Genomic DNA, 16,463 nt, shown 5'->3' on the forward strand with positions numbered 1-16,463 from the left:
GAGGGAAACTTATCTTATTTGGGAATTAATAGGAAACTAACAATTTCAAGTAGGGTTTAAGGATTTTCTGTGCTCTATCTTTTAAAAATAGCCATAAAATGAAAATCTCTGGGAAAGTTTAAGCAAGTTTGGGCTTCCCTGGGGGCTCAGATGGTATAGAATCTGCCCATACTGCAGGAGACCCAGGTTTGATCCCTGGGTTGGGAAGATCACTTGGAGGAGGGCATGGCAACCACTCCAGTGTTCTTACCTGGAAAATCCCATGAACAGAGGAGCCTGGCAGGCTACAGCCCATGGGGTTACAAAGAGTTGGACAGGACTGAGCGACTAACACTAACTAAGCAAGTTTAGAACTTATGAATATTTAGTTCCTACGGCATTTTGGAGATTCTCAGAAAGAATAGGAATCTCTTCTTTTGTGCTTGCTGTCAGGGTTTCCACTGATTTTGCTGTGATCCTGAGCACTTCTGTACACCAGATCTCAGGACAATAAATGAAGGAAATTAAATGTGGCTCCAGCGGTTTTGGATTGAACCAGTAAGTTATCTTTATTAATACATGCAGAGGAAAAGTTCTCATTTTTATTGCATTGCTTCCTTGATGACAAAGGCAGTAACAGCACTGAACCAGCACCAAAGAAATCTCTAGCTTTTGGCAGCAGGTTAATTTCCCTGTGTGCTGGGCATGGTTAAGACTTGGCACCATCAAGCTTACCCACTCCTGGCTTCCAAAAGCAGCCCCATCCCCCTTTCCTAATGCTGCCGCTCTTTGCTCACCCTGACATTTTCTTGGCTTTAGCTGAAATTTTGACACATAAATCCCACTTGTCAAATGATATTGTAAAACAAGCATCCAAGTGTCAGCACATGGCCCTGTAGTCTGGGGACCAGAGAGCAGGGCGAGGAGCACCTCGACAGCAGCTTTCATCTGCCTCCAGCCATCTGCAAGTAATTTGAAACCAGTTTCCAATGGAGCTAGACTTTTTTTTTTTTTTTTTTTTGGCCTAGTAACACATGCACAGCAAAAAGAAAGGGCTGGAGTCATCAGAACCTGTTAACTCTGTAATGAGCGGATAAAACTGTATATTTTTAAAACCTGCATCAGACCCATCCATTAGCATTCAGCAGTTGGTCTAAAGTCTCTTTTTACTTACAGTCTTACCAAGCAACTCTATCCCATTAAGATACCACGTTTGCAAAACACTCCCATCTCCTGGCCTCACATCTCTGAACCTCAGCATGGCTGAGACCCTGATAGGACTTCTGTAAACCTTCTGAGTCTGGGACACTACCCTGCCACTTAAGGATAAAAGTAGACAGTTGAAGTCCAGATGTGGAAATACCTTATACAAAAGTACCTTCTTTTTCTAACCCAGTTCTTAAAATATCTGTGATTATTCTTTATTCTTAGCAAGCTTATGGGAATTTTGGTATGGTTTGCAAGAATGATGAAGAAAAAAACTCCTGCAAAGCAATGAGGAGAAACTCAAGAAAGAGAGGGTATAGGGAGGGAGTGATGGCAAGGAAATGCCAGTCAATCCCAGGTCCTTGCCTGGGTCAATTCAACCTCATTGAATATCAGTTTCTTTATCTGTAAAACGGGGACACTAATAGGTACCTCATAAAAATGGCTAAATTGAATCAGAAAATTTATCTAAATTGCTCAGCAAATGCTATTATTATTTTCTTTCTTGCACTGCTCCCTCAGTAGTAAGGAAGAAGTACAGGAACCAACCAGAGGTAGTTACCGAATTCAATTGTATGGACACTGCAGGAGCCACCACCTGGCCAAAGATCTCTGTGTTGGTTGCCAGGGGCGGGTGGGGGGGGGGGGGGCAGGGGGGGAGGGGTTGGCGGGCCGAGGGGGGCGGGATGGGGTGGGGTTCTTTTTCTCTTGGGGTTTGAGTAGCCAAATATTGAAATGGAAACTGAGATCAATACAGCACAAGCTTTATTTAGTGGCCAAAAAATGAAGAAGTGGAAACTAAGTTCCCAGAACAACCTCTTGCCCACCTAGTGAGGGATTTAATTTTGAAGAGTAAAGATAACAGGAGGAGGAGTGAGGTTAATGATGGGGAGGTGAGGCTGTGCATTAGTCGACCAGGGAAGAGGCAGGGTTGTTTTCAAGAAAGTGGACTGTTGCCCCTTTTTACCCTTTTCTGGTCCTAATTGTCTGGTCCTGGTCACTGGTAGGTGTGTCATTTAATATGCTAATGTAGTCAAATCAGCATATAATGAGATTCAGGGCCCATTGCAGGTGAGATTCCTCACCATCTTCATTGTAGTTAGCTCCATCTGGTGTTCTTTGTTTCTATTTTCCTTTATTATTTCTGACCCCTTTAACAAAGATTTGTGTTAACCCCTCATGATATATAAATGATGACCACCCAAACACACACTGGCACAGCAGGACACAACTTCTCTCCCTCCTGCCCATCATCACCAGTATGTTCAGATCCTTTGAACTTTTAAAAATCAAACTTGCAAACCAACCTAAATTTTGTAAAATGGTATTAAACAACTTTTGCATATGAAAAAAGAAAGGTTTATTTTTGTGTATGGTGTTAGAAAGTGGTTTAGTTTCATTCTTTTACAAAACTCCTAGAGGAGAACATAGGCAAAACACTCTCCAACATACATCACAGCAGGATCCTCTATGACCCACCTCCCAGAATACTGGAAATAAAAGCAAAAATAAACAAATGGGACCTAATTAAAATTAAAAGCTTCTGCACAACAAAGGAAACTATAAGCAAGGTGAAAAGACAGCCTTCAGAATGGGAGAAGATAATAGCAAATGAAGCAACTGACAAACAACTCCTGCAGCTCAATTCCAGAAAAATAAACGACCCAATCAAAAAATGGGCCAAAGAACTAAATAGACATTTCTCCAAAGAAGACATACAGATGGCTAACAAACACATGAAAAGATGCTCAACATCACTCATTATCAGAGAAATGCAAATCAAAACCACAATGAGGTACCGTTTCACGCCAGTCAGAAAGGCTGCTATCCAAAAGTTTACAAGCAATAAATGCTGGAAAGGGTGTGGAGAAAGGGAACCCTCTTACACTGTTGGTGGGAATGCAAACTAGTACAGCCACTATAGAGAACAGTGTGGAGATTCCTTAAAAAACTGGAAATTGAACTGCCTTATGACCCAGCAATCCCACTGCTGGGCATACACACCAAGGAAACCAGAATTGAAAGAGACACGTGTACTCCAATGTTCATTGCAGCACTGTTTATAATAGCCAGGACATGGAAACAACCTAGATGCCCATCAGCAGACGAATGGATAAGCTGTGGTACATATACACAATAGAGTATTACTCCATTAAAAAGAATACATTTGAATCAGTTCTAATGAGGTGGATGAAACTGGAGCCAATTATACAGAGTGAAGTAAGCCAGAAAGAAAAACACCAATACAGTATACTAACACATATATATGGAATTTAGAAAGATGGTAACGATAACCCCATATGCAAGACAGCAAAAGAGACACAGATGTATAGAACAATGTCTTTTGGACTCTGTGGGAGAGAGAGAGGGTGGGATGATTTGGGAGAATGGCATTGAAACATGTATAATATCATATAAGAAACGAATCGCCAGGTTTGATGCAGGGTGCAGGATACTTGGGGTTGGTGCTCTGGGATGACCCGGAGGGATGGTGTCGGAGGTGGGAGGGGGGTTCAGGATTGGGAACACGTGTACACCTGTGGCAGATTCATGTTGATGTGTGGCAAAACCAATACAATATTGTAAAGTAAAAAAATAATAATAATAAATTTTTTTAAAAAAGAAAAGATTTATGTTAACTCCTGCTAAAGGTGGGTGGGTTTTGAGCAAAGACCTGGAGGAGCTCCGGCAAGAGTTTTGCTGTGAATCTAAAGAAGCTTAAGCATCATGGCCCGTCTCACCTGGACCTTCATATATCAATAGACTTGTAAAATTTCAAAAGGTAAAATATGTTATTGTTATATTAAAATATTATTTTAAAATATAAAAAGTAAAATTGGTAATTAACCAGCTTTTAAGAGTCACCAATTCAAAAAGAATTTAAGCTCAATCTTTGCATAATAAAGTTTAAAATAACCTAAAACCTACAATTTTAATGTAAAAGAGACTTAATAGAAAATTTTCCAACTGTGACAAGAATCCTCAATTTTTACATAACAATACCATTAACAAGTTGTGAAGTGGAAAGAATGTTATGAGACAATAATTAAACATTCTGAACATCCATGCTGAAAGAAATTTTTCTTTTCTCTTAGTAAAAGACCATCAAACAAAAGCATTATCATAAGAAAGAATAATTAAAGAGTATTATTAAGAGTAAATAATTAAAGACCAAAAATGTAGGGAAAAAAGTATTTTAAAGGTGTGTCATGAGGTTAATTAATGAAAATATATTAAATTTTTGGAGCTTGTAATGAGTTAATCATTGTTTTCAAATATTGTAATTTGTTTTGGTTGGTCATACTGATGCCAGCTTCTATATGCTGACATCAAATTAAAACCCAAGGACAGAGTTTTGGGTAAAGTTGAAAAGAATAGTTTTATTGCTTTGCCAGCAAAGAGGGCCACAAACCTGTATGTCCTGACCTGGAGGGTGTAGTGAGGAGTTTCACAGTAATAATTCAAAAAGGGTGTGATCAGCTGGTGGACAATCTTCTGATCGGTTGGAGGTGATGTAAGTGGGAGTCAGCATCATCAATATTCTGGTTCCAGCTGGTCTGGGGTCTACATGCTTGTGGACAACATCCAATTAACTTCTCCAACCTGATGAAGATTTCAGTGTCTGCAAAAGAGCTCAAAGATATTGTTGCTGGCACCCCTTGAGGGGGACCAGGGCCCTGTCCAGCGGCTGCGCTGTAGTTCCTTGACTGCGCCTCACTTGTCAGCATCCCCTCCCTCCCTGATTGGCAACTGTTTGAACCTGCCCACTGGAACTCAGGGGAGGTCATGGAGGCTGAACAAGCCTATTTCCTGTCATCAAGAAATGGGGAGCAAGTGCCCCGCAGGATCCTGCTCAGTTTCATCATTATAAATTAAAACTCACTTCCATATCAAGCTTTTTCATAATTTTTATTCTTTTCTTCAAAGAAGACTTTCAAAATTGTACAAGCTTCCGGCCTCAGGACACCCAAGGGGTCAAGAAATGAACTATACTCTTATGAACAGAGGCCGCCCAGGCAGACGCTTGGGAAAGCGTCCTCTAGTTTATTTCTGGACACAGCTACCCCTGCGCCTTCACATCTAATCCTGGCCTCCTCCTCCTCTCTGTGGTCTGGCCCTCCTCCTTCAGGGTCACCCCCAGTAATGCCAGAAGCCAACACTGCCCTCTGCACCCTGCTTTCCCTCTTTGCACTGCCACGGGCAGGGTTCACCTGTGCAAACTCACCTTCTGGGACCTTGCTGAAGTCCAAACCAGAAAGCCCGTCAGAGTTTACTATGTGACAACCAATTAGCTGACTAAATGCTAGACTCTAAATGAGCCATGCAATTATGTTGTTACCAAGTTTCCCAAAAGTCTCAACAGTCCGTCTAAAAGAAAGAACACCAACACTCGGAGGCCTCAGGGCGGGAGGCACTTTCTGGGCCCCTCAGCTCCAGAGCTTCTTTTTAAGCTGGCTGGCAGTTAGTTGGAGATCTTTCCAGAATTTAACATACTGTAGCTGGTCCAGAGGAGTCTTTAAGACAATAACTCCTTGTTTTGTTTCTGTTTTTCAAAACTTTTCACAGACTATTACCAAGATGTTTGGATAATGTAGTCATCCCAGAGGACAAACCCATGGGCTTCAGTTTACAAAATTCTGTAGAGTTCCCGCTGTACTCTGGGACCAGAAGGAAAACCACCCCTGCAGGTTTTCTTCTACTGCCAGACTCTCCCCTTAGCAGCCCCACCCCCAGCTGTGTTGTGTTCCATCACTCACCATTAGGACTATCCCAGTTTAGTCACCAGTCACCTTTGCAACCTCACTGCCACCCACACAGACGTCCATCAGTAGTCCCCAAACTCGGCTGGTTAGCAGAGTCGCAGGTGAGCATGTGACCAGCTCAGCCCCTCGGCCTCACTGTGAACGCACTGAGTCAGGGTCACAGGGATGTGAGGCTGGGGATGTGTGCCAGGCCCCCAGGTAATGTTAGTGATTCATTTATTCTTCATTCTCAGATATATTTCCCATGCTAGTTGCTGGCCAGTCTCCCCCATGCCTTTTTACCCACTTTATTATATGGTTGCCCTTCTTCCATAAACTTAGTCTTCCATCCTGCTTAAAGAAACCCCACTCCTCTGTGTTTAAGGACCAGAATATTCATTCAGCAAGTCCCCATCACTGTCCGTGTTGCCTGGAACAATCTACAGACCGAAGGTCTTTCTGGGCCACATGACAACCAAATTGATTTTTGCAACATACAAATCCACATACAGCACTCAGAGCCTGTCCTGGGCCTTGCCTATTGCAGCCTTTCCTGGTTCTGGGTCCCCTTTGGCACCATCTTCCATCTCCATCTTACAGGACCCTCCAACCCACAGCTCCTCAATTCTGCGAATGGGCCATGTTATTGCCCTTGTCCCGTGGCATTTGCACGTGCTGTTCCCCCTCATGCTTATTGCCCAGTCAGGAGACTAAGCATCTTCTTAAAACCAATAATGTCTCAGCAACCAGAATGTGAACAGAAAACATTTTGAGTGTATTCAGAAATTAAAAAGAAGGCACTAAAATAGTTATCACAGGAAAAGAGCACAACTTTGTTGGCCTTCCTACATTGTTTGAAAGATCAGTGAAGTCTTTATTTTTAAACATATGCTGCAGGGAGGCTGCTGGGAAGGAAAACTCCAGCATTTTGTTCTGGGCCCCATTCCCAGAGTTTCTCATTCAGCAGATCTGGGATGGATGTGAGAATCTGTATGTTTAACAATTTCCCAGGTGCTGCTGGCATCGATCATCCAGTATTTACAACTCTGAATACACAACAGAATCACTAGCTGAGCTCTTAAAAATACAGTTGCCTGGGCTCACCCCAGACCAATTAACTAGGAATCTCTGGGGACAGAGCCCAGGCACTTTTATGTTAAGCTTCACAGGTGATAGTATTACACAGTCAAAATGGAAAACCACTAGTCTAGGAGTTACAGTCTTAATTTAGGCAGAGGATTCCCACTCATAGAACACATCTCTCCTTCAGCTAGTTAACTTTTACCTATTTTTTAGATGTCAACTCATGTCACTTCCTTTCTTATAAGCCCTAAGGTACCTGTGTCTCTTTCTTTGGGAGGCTGTCTCAGATTATAACAGCAGGTCATTGACATAATGGTTTCAGCACTGTTTGTCTTCAAGGCTGGAAGTCCTATGGATCTGGGCTCATCATTGAAACCTCCATGTCTAATGAAGTGCATAGCACATCTCAGCTCTTCAATAAATATTTATCAAATGAATAAACCATAAATTACCTAGTTGCCACTCATTTCTCTTGTATCTTGTGAGACCAATTCTAATAAACATGTAGAGGGAACTTTGCAACTTGGCTGGCAGCTCAGTAAGTAGGAGGCAGATCCATCTCATCCCACAGTGCAGCAGGCATGCAGGTGCATAGGCTCAGAGCCTTGAGCCAGTACCCACATTATGGACAGGAAAACCCCCTGGTCCAAGAAAGAGCAAGGAAGCTTCCCTCTTTCTGTAGGGTGGCGCCCAAAAAGTCCTCCATGAGAAATCAAAAACCCAGATTTGCCCATGTGTTGGTAAGAAGCCCAAACCGACATGATCTGCACAGTTCTATAACACCAAGCTGAAAAGTTTGTGGTTGGGAGCAAGTGTGATGTACAGGGTGGGGAGCGGGAATTTTTCAAGAGCTTTACACAATAAAAATTTTTTTTACAAAACTCTTGAGAATACAAACCACTATGTTTAGAAACTTGGTTGCAGAAGAATAAGCAACACCAAAGGCTAGAAGGACAGTAAAGATATTTTAAATGAATAAGCTTAAAAAAGATTAAAGATATGAATTAACAAACTAACATTTTAATAAAAGAAAAAGACATGAATAAAGGGGCATTTAGAGCAGCTGCAGTGTTGAGTGCATCCAGGCTCAAGAGACATCTCAGTGAACCAGGAAGGCCTCAAAGAACCCCAGGGACCCCAGCCCAAGGGCCTCCCCAGCCCCAAAGGGGCAGAGTACATAGTAGAGAGGGGGACAGTCCTAAAGGGAGGCTTGTTGCTAAGAAACAGGAAATAGAGATGAAACCTTACACGGCTGGAGGCACCTGGAAGCAGAGGAAGGACCGTGGTCCCTGGGCAAATGTGCAGGAGCAAAGGCTGATGCTGATGCTGATGCTGAGATGCACTGGGCCAGGGAGGGCCAGGCACCCACCGTATCTGACCAGAGCCTGTCTCCTTACCCCAGGGAGAAAATAAAGTCATCCCGGCGGGGAAAGGGAAGAAAGCAGCATGGGGAGAACGGAGATTGGCTGAGTATTTACTCAAAGGGACTAATTCAGAAGCAACTGACTACGTTAAATCATCAAGTTTGTTATGTGTCATTGGGGGAGATGGGAACTGAGTTAAACAAACAAAGTTTCTACAGAAATATAGTTACTGTCACGGCTGACTTTGCTTTTTGTAACTCAAATTTTTATCTATTACCCTACACAAGAGGGCTTTTGCTGTTTTGCAATGAGAGGAATCTTGCCACCACGGGAATCACATCACCCTTGGATTTGTCATTTCACAAGGAAGATACTGGTCTCCTTGTAAATATTGTGCTGTCATGATACAAAGGACAGTGCCTTGCCAGGATGGGGACCCAAATCTCTACAAAAGCTTTTCTCATTCCTTGCCTGCCTCCCCAACAGCAGGATGTGGGGGACACACATGCACCCTAACCCCTGCTGCCTTATGCACATTGCAGCCGGGCTCTGGGCAGGCACAACTTCACTGCAGATGGACATGGTGGCATGGTGCTCGTATGGTCAGCCTTGAGACCCAGCGATGCCAGGCTGTCTTTATTTTATTTTTTCATAAATTTATTCATTTTAACTGGAGGCTAATTACTTTACAATACTGTAGTGGTTTTGCCATACACTGACATGAATCAGCTACGGGTGTACATGTGTTCCCCATCCTGGAGTTCTGCTCTCTCTTTATGCTGAGGAATCCTGTGTCAGAGACTGCTAAGCTGAAGGTCAAACTTCAGACCCTAGAGAATTCACACTACAGAGCCCCTTAGTGCCAGTTTTTCCCCAGTGCCACTCGCTCATCCCAGCCCCACACCCATAGCTCAGCTGGTCCTGACTGGACCATGTCCTGTTTGTACATCGATGTGCAAATAGCCTCTTGAACTACAACCACTAGGTCAGCACCTGATGTGCCTCCTGGTTTTCTGAAGCACTCTGATAATCTTTCAGTTTCATCTGTGCCCTGTGCACCATGACAAATATTGCAGGTATCGGTTACTAAGGGTCCTGTAGCGTCACTGGAAAAAGAGGGGGAACTCAGGTAATTCATCTAAACCAGAAGTGCTTCGTCAGTGTGTCTATGAGCTGACGGCAAGACTGCCCGGAAGCAGCAGATGGGGCGAGCCCAGGGGATGCGCTGGCCCCGTTTTCTCCACGGGCAGCCTCCCAGGTGGACCACGGTGCCATCATCCCCTCTCCGCTTGCCGTCACCGGATTTCCTGACTAGGTAGAAAGTAAGGCTCACCCCTCGCTTTAATCCTGCCTGGCAGCCCGTCTCTGTTCATAGTCGAACCCATAAGAGGTGCCAACAAAGGAGAATAAGATGAACTCAGGGGCTTCTAATCTTTATTAGTAACATTTTCCTAAATAAACACTTTTTAAAATGTCATCACTGAAGCCTCAAAGAAAAAGAGAAACTTTAAAATATGCCTGAAAGACATATAAGTAGATTTGAACAAATAAAAAGATACACGTGCTCTCGGAAAGTGTGTGTCAACGTTATAAAACTGTCACTTCTGTCCAAGATTATTCCCGTTCTTGTTAAGTTTACTCTAAAATACTCATATTTTTGTGGCCTCTTATGGCTTTTATTGATGATGGGGGGTTTTCTAATGCAAATTCATATCAGAATAGAACTGGAGTCTCCCTTTCTCTTGAAGTTTCAATGATGATATTTTTTAAAGTCCCTATTTAGAAGAATTTTTTTTCTTTAAAAACACCTATCAAGCATAAGACATACATTTGGAGGAAATATTTGCAAAAACACATGGCTGATATAGAACAGGTATCGAGAACATATAAATAACTCTCCAATCTCAACAGTAAGAAGCCAAACAATCCAATTTTTAATTATTGGGAAAAAATATTTGAACAGATTCTTCACCAAAGAAGATATATGGATTGCAAATAAGACATATAAAGATACTTGATAGTATTTGTTCTCTGAGAAATGAAATTAAAACCACAGTAAGGTACTATTTTATAACTGTCATAATGGCAAAAAGAGAGAGCATGAAAAAAAGTAGAAAGAAGGAAGTAAGGAAGGCAGGAGGGAGGCAGGGTGGGAGGAAGGAAGGAAGAAAAAAAAGTAAAAGAAATGTTGATAATGTGTCGATGAGGATGCAGGACGTGTGGAGCCACTGGAACTGGAACTCTCTCACTTCGCTAGAAGGAATGCAAATTGATACAGAAACTCTGGGAAAAGTCTAGAAGCCTCATAAAGTTAAAAACACACTTAAAGAAGCAACAATTTCACACCTAGCTATTTATCTAAGAAAAAAAATCTATGTCCATACAAAGGTTTTTTTCAAAATCATGCCAATGTCTAAATGCTAAATGGATCTTTTTATATGTGTGGTATATCAATACAATGAAATGTTACTCATCCATAAGCAGGAACCATTAAAGCATCTGCTAATTTCTACAGCATGGATTAAGATACACTCTAATCAGTGAAAGAAGCCAGATCCAACACTCCACGACAAATGAGTCCACCTCAACATTCTGGAAAAGGCTGAACATAGTGAGAGAAAGCAAGATTATTGGCTGCCAGGGGCTGAGAGTTGGAGGGGTGGATTGAATATACAGGAGGATGAGGAAACCTAGCAGGTGAAGGAAATGCTGTGCAATTTGGTCGTCCTGTGGCTACATGACTATATACAGTCATGAAACCCTCATAGAACTCTGCCAGGGAGAATTTTACTGTGTATAAAATAAAATCTGCTTAAAAACTGCAAACATAACAAACAGAGAAAATAATTAATTAAATTTATCTTGGAAACAATTTCTATGATTTTTATATCCTCTGAAGATATATTCAAGGATAGAAAGGACTGAATGAAATTTTAAATTTGGTATGCTTAATATCTGCAGTAAAATTGGTATTTTAATTATGAAATTGTTTTATATACAGTGCAGGATAGCACAATTAAGTAAATATATTAATATTATTAGGAACTAATATTGGAACAAAAGAGAAAAGAAGTATTAAAATAAAATTAAAGAAATTAAAAATTTTATAGTTTTCATTTTTAATTGAAATTAATATGAATTTATAACTTATATTCTTTCTGGTGTTGTCTACCCAAAGATGGAGAAGGCAATGGCAACCCACTCCAGTACTTTTGCCTGGAGAATCCCATGGACGGAGGAGCCTGGTAGGCTATAGTCCATGGGGTCGCTAAGAGACGGACACGACTGAGCGACTTCACTTTCACTTTTCACTTTCGTGCATTGGAGAAGGAAATGGCAGCCCACTCCAGTGTTCTTGCCTGGAGAATCCCAGGGACGGGGGAGCCTGGTGGACTGCCGTCTATGGGGTCGCACAGAGTCAGACACGACTGACGCAACTTAGCAGCAGCAGCAGCTACCCAAAGAAGCTAGAAATAATGACACCCTGACAGAAATGAGCAGAGTTAGTGCTTAGCTATTGATTTCTAAAGATCATTCCACATTAGGTAGTGATTTTCACAGTGATAGCTAATTCAGGGTCTGAGGCAAGGGAAATACAAGGGACAGTGTAGATTAAGAAACAATAAAATGCTCAAATACTAATGGCACCAAATCAAAGAAACATGGGAGCCTTCTTGAATTAACTTCTATGAACCAAATTTGGAACATCTGAACGTCAAAAAGAACAGTGACAGCAACGAATTATAATTAGCTGAATTTTTTAATGAGCCTATAATGATATTGGAGAAGGAGCAAGATTGATAAATAAGAAAATCTCCTTTTTGTAGAAGTATAACCAGCCAATATTTGAAGAAGGAATAATAGAATTGGAAAAATTACCATTTTGCAATCACCAAGTAATAATTATAACAGGCAAGAATTACTGATAGAACAAGACAATATAAGATGAAATTGAGCAAACACATCATTCATATTCAAGTCAACAATCCCCATAGATTGTTTACTAATCCTGAAGGGGTAAATGTACCTCACTATGAAGAGAGTACTCTGGTCACTACTTTAACCAAGCGATCAAGCTTAGGACCACTGGCAGTGGATGTACCTCCTGATGTAAAGCGTTAAGAAATTCACAACACCAACATAATGTTCTTGCCAGAGCATTTGAATCGAACAATGAAAAATCATTCAGGTGAACTCACAAGGTTGAAAATGCCATAAGAAGACTAGCCTGGAATCCTCAGGAAAGTCACCATCATGAACAGAAAGAAACAGGACTGTGAGGGACCTGTTCTAGATTCAAAGAGGCTGAAAATGCAGCCAAATGCAACACCTCAATCATTGAATTTTATATCAGCAATTTACTAAATACAATAAAAGACATTCGGAAGATAATTGGGGGAATTTGAATGTGGACTTCATATGCAATTAGATAAACTTATGGTTAATGTGGAGCTGTACGATAATGGTGCTGTGGTTGTGTCCTAACGCTTAGGAAATGCATAATAAGGTCCGCAGATGTGAAGCAGCATAGTGTCTGCCCCTTGTGTGTTAGTTTTTCAGTCGTGTCCAACTCTTTGCTACCCCACGGCCTGTAGCCCGCCACGCTCCTCTGTCCATGGAGTTCTCCTGGCAGGAATACTGCAGTGGGTAGCCATTCCCTTCTCCAGAAGATCCTCCTGACTTAGAGATCAAACCCAGGTCTCCTGCATTTCAGGCAGATTCTTTACCATCCAAACCACGTGGGTCTACTCTTTACTTGCAAATAATTCAGTAAAAATACACAAATAAATAAAAAAAGTATGAATAATGAATAAATCTAGATGTAAGGTATATGGATCTCTTTATTTTAATAGTCTGTATCTTCTACATAATTTAGAAATTTTCAAAATAAAAAATTTGGAAGAAAAAAAATAACTGCCTCAATCAATGAAGCAAAGGCCTGAAGAGATGCATTTTCTACATAGTGAACAGCATCTTCTGTATTGTGGTTTGGAAAAAGAGGTTAGCTTCTGAGGTTACTGACCTGTGGAGGGCTTTGGTGCTGTTGGGAAAACCTGAGGCCCTGATTCCAGGCCAAGGGTTCCACTGCCCAAGGCCAGAGAAAGGCAGATTTTGCATTTTCCCAGCGGAGAATCTGGAAGATGCACTCAAGACTGAACAGCAGAGGTCTGTGCTTCCCAGAATTTTGAGAAAAGGCACTGGGCCAAAAACTTATTAGTTTTCATTTTAGCTAAACCACTGGCAAAAATGGATGGCTCCCCTCAAATTCCTTGGGAATGGATGGAAAGTACAGGCTTGCTTGGAAACCTGCAGCAGGATTTCTGTGGGATTGCTTTGAGAAATGATTCTCATTAATTAGTTTAACAAACATAATTTGCCATCACTCATTTTTACCTATTCATTCACATCACATTTAATCAAATTGAGAGACAAGAGGAAAAAAGTCTTGGTATGAAACTATACTTTTTTTTCCCTTTGACAAACATTTGTGAAAGTATGTGTTTTTTTGTTTTCTGGGGTTTTTCCCTCTTCTTTTAGCTGTTTTTTGGAGAGTTAGATGTTCTTCAAAGAATATTGTGGGGAGAGAGGGCCCTGGCTGGACAGTGAGATGAAAAAGCAAGTTTTCCAATGAAACAAATGGAAAAAGTTCTCCAAACCGTGAATATACCAAGGGCCCATCTCAGTCCACTCACTCTGCTCCAATTATAAGAAGATGCCTTCAATGTTCAATTTTAATACAAGTCAAGCCAGGCTTCTGGTTGCTCAATCTTTTTAACCAGGTGCCAAAAACTTGGCAAAATGTATGGAAATGGACTTCTCTTGTATGAATGACCACAAGAACTTTGATGTTTATGCCAAGTCAAAAGAATCTAGGTTGATTACCCTCTCTTCTGAAAGACCATCCCTATTTTGGTAAAGAGCATTCTTCTTGATTTATTCAGTTTGGAAGGACACCATGAACTTGGCATTCCAAACGTACTTATTAAGAATTCCTTCACTTTTTAATCAACCTTAAAAAACCAAAAATTCTCACACAATAAATTAACTTTTGCAATTTTTTTCCTGAAAAAAAAAATCTGTTTTTAAGATAACCCAAATGTAACATGTATTGGCATTTTCAGTGTACTGTTTCTTTTTAAAAAGCCGCAAAATTAAAACAAGCCCTTTGATACTAGATTTCATAATTTGAAAAATAAGTTTGCCTTGTGCTTCCCAACCCACCTGAGGTTTCTTCTGACAAACTCTTGCACAATGTACTGCCTGTTTTTCTTAAGACTTCTTTGTATATTATACGACTAGCTATTCCAATGAAAATTCATGTAAATACCTTGGTACATAACATTTTAATGAGTTACTATTAATACACATAGCACCTCATCCCCTTAGCATTCATTACACACATCTTGTCTTAATTCAACAGCTCACATTTTTTTCAGGCTTTGAGCACTCGATTAATTTCTGAATCTCAGCTGACATTGAACTGAAAGGGTGAAAGAATTAAGTACTTTGATGTCATTCCAGATAAGACAAGAACAGGTTTTAAAATATCTGTCTGGCATGTGGGATTGGACTTTAAGATATTTTATATATAAAATTCTCATGCAGCAATTGGGAAGTTAGTCATGGACCCAGACACTCGAAAAAATCTTTGTTTTTTGATACCTCTGCAAGGTAAATTTCATTGTTTCCTCATTAAGAATTATGTAGGGTTGTTACACAGCACCTAGTGTCATCACGTGTAAAGAAAAAGCTGGAGGCATTGTTTATTGCAGGCATAGATACAGCCAACTAAACATGCTAAACCACTTAAAGCAGTTCATTGACACTGGCAAGGAGCAGCAATTTAGAAGAGCAGATGACGTAGGTTGCATATTGTATTGTTCTCAAGGTTTCTCTCACCCCGCCCTCTACTTTTCTTTAGAACAGATTTCTACATTGAAAACATGTCAAGAATTGGAAGCAACAGTTTGTTTTTTTTTTTTTCCTCAGTTTAGTTCAGTCGCTCAGTCCTGTCTAAGTCTTTGTGACCCCATGGACTGCAGTACGGCAGGCTTCCCTGTCCATCACCAGCTCCTGGAGCTTGCTCAAACTCATGTCCGTCACATCGGTTTGGTTACATGCCCATCTCAAAATGGACTTTTCAAATTTAACCAGTTCAACTTACTCAAAATGTGAAGGTCTATCCAACAATGATTACATATAGGTTTTGGTCACATCTTTTGAGCCTGAGCAGTAAGCAGAAATCAAGCTAAACATTTGCAAAGAGCATGAACTCAATCATCACCAAATTCCAATATGAAAAAATAGTGCTATATCATTCACATATTTAGTGTTAGTTTTGACCAAATACTACCGTTAATTTTATGTTAATTTTATGTTAAAAAGTAAAATTCACAAGCACTCAATGAATAGACTTCCTTTAAAAATTGTCTTAGGATATGGATTTTAGCAGAGCACTGTGTAATGTGATGATCATCATGTATCGTTACTGAAGCACCAGGTCTCACCGGGTAACATTTTGTCACATACTGGATGCGAACAAGACCAAACTGGATTTTGTCCTAACATTTACCGTTCTGCGACTTTGGGCAAGTTAATTAGCCTCCTTCTGCCTTAGTTTCCTCATCTGCAAAATGGAGATAATAATATCTTCTCTTACGTGGATTATATGAAGATTCGAATGAGAAAATGTCTGCAGTATCATTAGCTTGGCTAGCACAAAATGAACAGTTTCTAGAAGACCTCTTCTAGATTAGTATTCAATTTGGTTCACCTAACAAATAATACGTCAAATCGTTCTAATTCATCCACAGACACTTCCTTGAGAAACCTTGATTTCTCTCTGACCTCATCTGACTCCTATCTAGCCTGCTGAGGCTTCTTCATTCCTAAGGAGAAAGGCAATATTTGCACGCCAAGTGCTTTAGATTTGGAAGCTCATCATTTCTCCCATTAATCGTGAGGCAGGAACCATGATTATTCCCATTTTACAGATGAAGAAACTGAGGCTAAGGACTTCCCTAAGGTTACATAAGCAGTTATGTATAGTAGGGGCAGCATTCAGATCTGTGAAATCTGACATTAGATA

Source organism: Ovis aries, chromosome 17, assembly GCF_016772045.2.
Source record: "Ovis aries strain OAR_USU_Benz2616 breed Rambouillet chromosome 17, ARS-UI_Ramb_v3.0, whole genome shotgun sequence".
Taxonomy (NCBI): domain Eukaryota; kingdom Metazoa; phylum Chordata; class Mammalia; order Artiodactyla; family Bovidae; genus Ovis; species Ovis aries.